Source organism: Cynocephalus volans, chromosome 12 (genome assembly GCF_027409185.1).
Source record: "Cynocephalus volans isolate mCynVol1 chromosome 12, mCynVol1.pri, whole genome shotgun sequence".
Lineage (NCBI taxonomy): Eukaryota > Metazoa > Chordata > Mammalia > Dermoptera > Cynocephalidae > Cynocephalus > Cynocephalus volans.
Window position 1 is genome coordinate 1,618,286 of NC_084471.1, and position 9,541 is coordinate 1,627,826.

Sequence of the window (9,541 nt, forward strand, 5' to 3'; positions counted from 1 at the left end):
CACGCAGGAACAGAGGCCTGGAGAAGAGGAGAGGCCATCCCAGACCTTCGTGATCTGTGCTCCCCCCGAGCTGCCTTCACGGGAATGCAGCTGCGGCCCGTGGCCAGGTTGTGCCCCTGGACTGTTCTCACTCTCTGCAGGTTCACGCTCGTGTGACATGCACGCTCCTCCTGACACCTTCCACAGGGTCCTCGGGTTGCTTAACTGGAAGCCGGTGTCCTCTCTGTCAGAGGCTCGCAGAGAGTAACAGCGAGTTTCCCTCCTGTCTCTGCAGCAGTCCACCAACGTGGAGCCAACACCCGGGCCCAGACCGATGCCTCCACCCACAGGCCAAGATGGGAGCAGGGCCACGCGTCCCAGAGAGGCTCAGACGGTGGCAGCGAGGGTGGGGGAGCTGGGACTTGGGTGTGACAGGCAGGGGAGCTTGGCGTCTTGGACAGGCTGACTGTCCACTTCCATCCTTCATGCATCTCCTGCCTGTGTGCTGCCGGCCTTTTGCACTTCCCCATTGATATGAGATCGAGACAGCTGTGGGTCAGGATGCACGGCCTTGGTGTGTGGAGGCCTGTCCCTGAGAGCAACTGGGGAGCCCGTGCTGGGCTGACGCGGGCCTGGAAGCACGCCTCCCTCCTGGTGTGGCCCTTCACTTCATTAAGGGCTGGGGTGTGAGAAATAGGATGAAAAATCTTAACACGATGACGGCATTTACTAAGTAGCCCTCAACTGCTTCATTAGGAAGGAGGCCAGCTCCTGCCCTGCTGGGGACACTGCACGTGTGTCCAGGAGGCCAGGGCGTTGTGGTGAATGGCTGCAGAGTTCAGAGGTCAGCTGTGGGCATTGAGAGGCAGGCTCCTGCGAGTCCTGCCCCCAACCTGCCAGATGCTCACATGACAGAGAAAACACCCAAGGGCCACAAGAGATCAAAATGCCAGCTTCTTTCCTGATAGAGAAGGATCAGAGTGAGTCCAGGCCTAAGACCCAGGCCCTCCCACTCCCCCTGCTGCCCTGGACTCACCTGCCCAGGTGTCAGGGGCATGTGGAGCTACAGGAGGACTGCAGGCCCACCCTCCTGCTCCCTTGGAGGGAGCTGGCTGGGAGACAGAGGGTGATGGTGGCTGTTGGAGGCAGGGAGTGGCCAGCTGGTCCCCTCCCCCAGGTAGGGAGTGAGTGGGGGGCATGGAGAGGAGGCTGTCGTTCTCTGTGCTGGGCTTGGGGTGGGCTGTCACTCTGTCAGGCTGAGGCTGGACTGTGTTTCCGTAGCACTGGTTTTCCTTAACAGTCACCTGAGACTGTTCCTCTCAGGCAGGCAAAGTCTCTGTCACACCCGTGCTTATTAGCCACGACATGGATGGAAACTGCAACTTCAGGTAAGAATTCCTGGCTATGCAGGGGCTTGGGGTCACTTGGCTTGTGCCAGCCCCAGGGATGCACCTCCTTCTCTAGGAGGAGGGACAATTTCATGGAGGTGGAAGGGCATTTCAGTGGTTTTCCAGTAAATGTCTCCATACAAACCACACGGACCACAGGCTGCCCCTAAATGAGATGTGGTAGTGAGTGCCACGCTGAGCACTTCCTTGTTGACCTCTGCACATTTGTCTGTGCATGTGTACATGTGCGAATGTGTGCATGTGCATGTGTTTGAACACGTGTGCATGCACACACGTGTCGATGCATGTATACAACGTGTCTAGGCATGTGTGCATACATACGTGTGTGCACATACCTAAGTCTCCTTGGTCAGCCCAGGCTCCCTGGGAAGTTCCTGACATGGAAGTCCCAGAGCCAAGGGCATTTTAATCTTTGCAAATACTTCTTGTGACCTTTTAAACTTAGATCAAAATGTCCCTGGAATCATCTCATTATTTGACTTTTTGTCCCCTATGTATCTTGATTCTAAGATATAGTGAGAAATTGTTACTGAATTTTCTTGTCGATTGTCATGACTTAATTAATATTAACTAACTCAGGAAAGAAAAAAGAAATGCACGTCCGACAAAGTATAAATCTGATACCTGATCAATCCTTCAGGAGGTGATAAATACAAACACCCTTACCTTTGACATTTATAAATTATTTGGTTCATTATGACAAAGAGCATTTGACATTTGGTAAGCTGTATGGGGTCTCTGCAGTGTCAGGGCAGAAAAAGAACAATTAGGTGGGTTTTCGGTTTGTGAGCAGATACGGTTGCTCTTATTATGACAGGAAATGCCAATTAGAACCAGAAACATGAGCTGAACTGGTTAAATGCCTCTCATCAAATGTTACCTCTTTGTGTGTCTGATGTGATATGTCTGAACCTTGAACACCATTTCAGCTTCATGCATTTAGAAACTGTGTCCCAATGAATGCCTGTCTCCTGTAAAACCACAGCACACAGAGCAACATGCTTCATACCTCATGAATGGACACAGAATGTGGTACGTGCACACGTTCATGCACATGCACAACCTATGCACACACACACGTGTGCACGCACACACCTTCCCATGGCCCCCCAAGCTCCTACACATACCTCCCACAAAAACTTAAATGCACCCACACAGATACACGTCACACACGCACAGATACATGTCACACACCCAAATAACACACACACAAATGCACAAACAGACATTCAAAAGCCTGCCTTTCCGTGCCTGACAACGGGATCTTAACTGAAAATTTCATAGTGGGTTAAATCTTTTTGGGGCACTATTTCTGAAAATAAATTTCAAACAATAGCTTCTTCAATCTCTAACTTCCCTTGAGGTGACAGGTGGTTGCTTGTTTGGAGGGATGCCTGCCCTTTCCTGCCACAAGTGAGTCCAGGACAGGCAAAACTGTGACAGGAGTCAGCATCAGCCCTTCAGGCAGCCCTGATAGCCAGGTGGACAGATGGCCAGGCAGACAGATGGCTAGACAGGCAGATGGCCAGGCAGACAGACGGCAGGCAGACAAGTGGTGGGAGACAGATGGCCAGTGAGCCAGATGGTCAGCCAGACAGATGGTGGGAGACAGAGGGCCAGGCTGACAGATGGCAGGCAGACAGATGGCCAGACAGATGGCCAGACAGACAGACGGCCAGCCAGACAGATAGCAGGCTGACAGATGGTGGGAGACAGACAGTGGGAGGCAGATGGCCAGGCAGACAGACGCAGACACTCGCAGATCCACCTGGCTGCAGGAACAAGGGTCCTATATGGGGAGCTTGGGCTGTATCCTTAAGACCACCGTGGAACTGGGCAGAGGTGGCTCAGGGCAGGCAGCACCCCACGAAGCCCTCCTGTGTCTTGGGCTCATTGTTTGCGTGGCTGCCTTCAACCTTTCGCTGTTTTCCAAAGTTCTGGTTGATTCTCTGTTTTGCTTGATTTTTCGGTGTTCCTGTGGAGGGTCGGGCCCTTGGAGGCACCTACCCTGACTGAGGTGTTTTGAGGTCCAGGCGGTATAGCCTGTGCCCAGCATGTCCATGGCCACCACTGTCTGTTTGCTCTCTTCTGGCTCCTGGCAGGCACCGTGCCCAGAACGTCCCTCTTTGGGGTCAGACTTCAATCCCAAGACAGGGACTGAGTGTCCACAGGGGGCTTTGGAGTGAGGTCGAAATTTAAACACGGCCCTGCCACTCATGGCTGTGTGGCTGCCGGCAAGTCTTATGGTAATGGGACCGACCTGGCAGCATGTGGTCAGTCATGAAGGAGACAAGGAATACGGAGGACGAAGCACCATGCCTGTGGTCACGAGGCCGCTGTGATGGGTGGGACTGGAGGTGCCCCGTGCCCTCGGCCTGTTCCAGTCTTATGGGAAACCAGAGAAAAGCAGAGGCTCCTCTCCCACAGCCCCTGCGCCACCTCTCCCATGGGGTGTAAACTTTCTATCCATCACTGTGTCGGGGTCAGACCAGTGCTGGACACTGAGGTGTGTCCAGTGCCCTGTGATTCTCATTCCCTTAAATAAGTCTGTCACCTCCTGTGGCAAGTGGGGGGTGTCTGAATTTGGGATAAAGTGCAAGAGAGGCTGTGCCGTGCCAGCAGCTCCCCTCTTGAGGACCACACAGCCTCTCACTCACTGTCTGAACCTGAGCAGCAAAACGAGAGAGGCGGCTTCCTCCAGCGGGCAGTGCGCTGATTCCCCGAGAGCTGGGAGCCAGGTGGGGGTGAGGACAGGAGGAAGGGTGGGCAGGCAGCCCCAGGACAGCCCTATCCAGGGAATCATTTGCAAAATGCAAAGCTTCCGCCTGCAGCAACTGAGTCTGCAGAACTTGGGGGTGCAGTTGGCTGGTGCATATTTTAAAGCAGGGTGTGGTGCATTCCAAGAAGTTGTGTGTGTGTCTGCGTGCTGTGCATGTGTGTGAGTGTGTGTTCCAGTAGCAGAACCTTTGCATTCAGTTAGTGCAGTCAGCCCTGAAGACTTTGGTCAGAAATAATCTTAGAAAAACTAAATAAAAATGTAACTCTTAACCTCCCCTCCGTTTATTTCTTTTAAAAATGTTAATCTACCTAAAGAGGCCCAGCAGAACCTCGCGTGTTTTCAAGCCTCTGCCCCAGCCAGGCTGCTGCTCGGCAGAGCCAGAACAAAACGATTGACCTAAACGAATGGCCATGGCATTCGGGCCTCCTGTGATGGCTGTTCTCGAACCGGGTCTGCAGGATGGACTGAGGTCTGCGCGTGAGAGCGAGGTGCTGTTATGCGGGGCGGACGGCTCTCACCTTGCAAAGCTCAGCCTGCCTGACGCACAGGACCTGCGCTCAGCATCACCGACTGCTTCCTCTGTGGAAGCGGGAAAATTTCTCTTCCATCCGTGTGGCACGTCCGTATAGAGCACTGATTTGGCAATTATGGTGGCCTCGTTTGTTGAACCAGAAAACAGAGAGAGGACTACTGTGCTGTGGGGCTCCCATTGCACCACGATTCTTTGCCCTCAGATTGTCTCCTCTCCTCTGCTCATGTCCCCGGACACCTCCCTGGAGGAGCCTCCAGGAAACTCGGGCTGCACAGCCGGTGCCCAGCCTGGGTTGGGTGGCCAGGGAGAGTGAACCTCTGGCACCATGGCTGCGTCTCCCAAACCCTGCCTGACTCCAGCATTCCCAGGATCCAGGGCCACCAGGGGCAGGGGACCTTCTGGGGTTCCTCGGGAACCTGAGGCCACTTAGCTGAGCACTCACCCTCTGAATATTCTCCTCCACGGCCAGACCCAGGCCCAGGGCTGGTGGGCGGTGGGCCGTGGTGCTGCTGGATTCCTGATGCCTGGGGCCGTGTGTCCTGCCCACTTTTTCCAGTCTCAGGGGAAACGAGAGAAAAGCATAGACAGAGGGAGTTAACATCAGAGCTCCCGATGGCCTGAGAAGACGGTGCAGGGAGGACGAGCTTGTGCCCAGGGAGGGGTCGGGGAGGCTGCTCTCAGGACCCGGGGGGCTCGTCAGCATTGGTCTCTGATGCGGCGGGGCCGGCGGGGGCTCTGAGACTTCTCGTTTCTGACAGGCTTTGGGTCCCTGAGCTCCACTTTGCACAGCCAGAGCCTGACCAGGAGGTGGCAGTTTTCCTCTGGGCCAGAGCCAAGGAAGTGTGGGCTTTCTCTTCTGGGGTACAATGATGCCACCCACACCCCATTCTCCCCCCTCCATACCCTTTGCATCTGGGTCAGCTCTGAGACCCTCTACCCCACTTGGCAGGATCCTCCTGGCCCTCAAGCTCCATCAGCGATCCAGCTGGCCTGGGCTCCTGTGTCCCCTACACAAGCTCCTTCCTATCCATGAGTGCTCTGTGCCCCACCTGGCACTGCCCTGAGCGGTGCTCACCTGCATGGCCCACTCCCACTCAGGACTCCATGAAGGATGGGGATACTGAACCTCTGAACTGCGCTCCCCTGAAGTGTTAAATCTATGTGCCAGCTTGGCCTGGCTGCGATGCCCAGTTATGGGGTCAAATACCACCTAGATGTTTCCATGAAGGTGTTTTGTAAATGTGTTCCGGTTCTCAATCCGTAGACTTTGAATAAAGCAGATGACCCTTGTGCTGTGGGTGGGCCTCGTCCAATCAGGTGAAAACCTTGAGAGCAAAGACAAAGAAGGAATTGTCCTCAAGACGCACCATGACACAGCCAGCCCCACCGTCACGTGAGCTAATTCCTTACAGCCCCTCACTCTCTGCATCTGCCTATCTATGATACGGACACACACATACAGTGGACTATGTATATATTTATATTCCAGTGATCATTGACCATGACTCTCATACACACATACGCATCCTTGTATATATGTGAGGGGTCTTCAAAAAGTTCATGGAAGGAGTGTATTATCTTCTAACTCAATTTCCCCGTGAACTTTTTGAAGTACCCTTGTGTATATGTACACGTATGCAGTGGAATATATACATGTAGATATATATGTACACACACGCGCGCACACACACACACGCATAGCCGACTGACCACCGCCCCTGCCTCTTCTGGATGCCCAATGGGTCTCACGTTGCTGGACACTGGAGAGGCCACAGTCCTCTCTGCCTTTGGAGTTCTGATGAAGATTCTCTTTTAGGAGCATGGAGGAGCTTGAGGGGGGCATCCCTGCCGAGTCCTGCCCCGGCCACAGAGGCAGAGAGGTGGCTGGAAGTCAGTGTGCACCTCTGAAGGCTGGCCAAAAAAAAAAAAAAAAAAAAAAAGCCAAAATCAACTGGGAACTAACTAAAGGCTTGTGACTGTGTTAGGAGCATTTATTCAGGGGAAACAACTGGATCTTGGCAAGAACAGCAAGCATTGTGGCTTTTTGACTTGTCCTCCCCCATCTCCCTCTCCCCAGTTCCACTGTGTCCTTGAAAACCTGCAGCATTGTAGCCACAGCAGGGAAGACTGGGATTGGACCTCCCCAAAGCCCCATCCCCAGAGGACCGTCCCCCGTGTGGCCTGTCTCGCAGCGCTGAGGAAGAGTCTCACCCGCAGGACTTGTCATTATGTGATCTGACTCAGATCTTGTACACAGAAAACCCTTATTCCCAGGGCGTTTGCTAAAAACAACCGGTGGTGACTGCGCAACGTCACAGCTGCTTGAGACGGACGGCCAGGGGTCAAACGAGAAGCCAACACAAGTCTTCACTGGACAATCTGGGGCACAAGATCCTCAGGGAACACTGCAGCTCTGCCCCGTTTACAGATCATGTATGTGGTAAGGGTCTAGTGGGCAGGATAGGTAAAGACCCTGATGTGGTAGTGAGTCATGTATCAGGAAAGCCATTTAGAAAGCACCGCACCTCTGCTACTGCTGATGTGCGTAGCCACACTGGGCTGCCCAGCACTGTCCCCATAACTGAGCAACTCTATTCCCCCAGTGACAGGCAGCCCTGCATGGGAAGCCCACTCTGTAAAGCTCCCCTGCATGGAGGCGTGGGGCAGACCCGTGGCAGCCAGAACCCACAGAGGAGGATGAGAGGACGAGCCACACGCACCACCACAGGATTCACAGCTCGTCACACCAGGACAGAGGTCTTGGAGTGCCCACCTCATGCCCACTGTCTTTCAGTACCTCACCCCACGTGGCTAGAGGAACGGAGACCCTGATCATCATAGTGTCTCAACCATCAAGAAAGCAGATGAAACGCTCTAACCAATACCCACGTGTTCTCCCATCCTCTGTGTTAGTCCTGACCCTGAGTCTTACTATCTTCAGGTTTGTTGAAATAAAACATCACAAACATGCGTGCAGTGTCCTTTGCACCCACATGTGGCAGATGGGCCCTAGAGGTCCCTCTTGACCCCGCCTCCTGGGGTTCGTGCCCTGCCTGTCCCCTCCCGTGAATGTGGATGACATCTGACTTGCTTCTGGCCAGCAGCAGAAGTTGGAGGGGAGGGTACCACTTCTATGTTTGGCTCTGTTCACACGACTCTGCAGTGCTGGCCAATTCTCTCCTGATGCTGTTCTCGCTGGCATGGTGGAGTAAGTGCCGTGTTGAGAAGGTCTATGTGACGAGGAGCTGGGGGTAGCTCTGGGAGTGGCCAGCATCCTTCCTCTGGGAGTTTAGAGTGACCTGCAGCTGACAGCCTGCAACGAGCCATGGACCTCGAGCCTGCAGACAGAAGGAGAGGAATTCTTGCAGTAATGTGAGTGAGCGTGGAAAGGGTTACTGCCCCAGTCGAGCCTCCAGATGAGACCATGGCCTGTGCCACCCGAGCAGAGGACCCAGCCGAGATGAGCCCAGACCTCTGGCCTGCAGAGGCTGTGAGGGGTAAATGGTGCTGTTTTCAGCCACACATGTTTGGCAGTTTGTCACATGAGGATGGACCACAAAAGCTCATGACATGAGACTACTTTCCTCCTCCTCTACCCAGAGGAAGCCATTGTCCTGAAGACGACATTCAACAATTCCTGTGTGTTGTTACATTTTTACTCTGGAGAATCTCTAGAATTTTAAAAATTATTTCACATTTTGTAAACTATTTTGTGAACCTCTGTATGCACTTAACATATTCCACAGTTTATGTGTGTTTTTCCCTCGAGGTATGTTCTCGAGGTTTCCCTATATTGACACATATACCTATTCCATTGATTTCCACTGCGGTTCAGCCCATCCTGCACTACAGATTAACTTGAAGATCCATTCTCTGTGTGGATTTTGGGTTATTTTGAAGTTTTGCTGTTACAAACAATGAACTAAGATTCTTACATGAACCTGTACACTCGTGCAAAGGTTTCAATAAGAGCATACCTAGAACCAGACTGCCAAGCTGTCGGGAAAGCATATCTCCGCTAGAATACAGTGCCGGAGTTTGCTCCAAAAGAGTTTGATCCACTCATCTGGTGCCAGTGTGGGGCACAAGAATGGTGGCACTCGGTCTTTTCAGGACTGTGCTTTGCTGACCCTTCAGGGAGCTGTTCGGTTGCTGTTGCATCTTTTCACAGGCTGCCGTCATCCGGGTTTTCTCTTCGTCTGCCCAGTTTTGTACTTGGCTATTTGTATTTTTCATGTCGATCTGCAGGATTTTTTTGTTCATTCTGGATACTGTTCCTTTTGTATTGATACAAATGAAAAACCTCTTCTCTTACTCTGTGGCTCATGTTTATATTGTCTCTTGTCAAACAGGAAGTTTCAGTTTTAACACAGTTGTGCTAATCAGGGTTTTCCCTTGTGCCACATGCTTTGTGTGTTCTGGTCAAGAAACCTCTCCTTATTTCACTCAACATAAGTTTCTCCAAGCTCATCCATGTTGTTGCAAATGGGAGTATTTCATTCCTTTTTATGGCAGGGTAGTATTCCATGGTGTACGTATACCACAGTTTCCTTATCCAATCATCCATCGATCGACATTCAGGTTGGTTCCATATCTTGGCTGTTGTAAACAGACCTGCGATGAACATGGGAGCGCAGGTGTCCCTTGAGAAACTTACGTTGAGTGAAACAAGCAAAACACAGAAGGATAAATACTGCATGTGCTCACTCATATGTGGGAGCTAAGAGAGAAAGGAAGGCAGGAAAGAAAGACCACAGTGGCGTGGTGGTTTTACAGGGGGAGGGAGCATTCCTAGGGCTGCAAAGTGGGTTGGGGGGGAGAGTGAGAAGGGGAGGGTGGTTG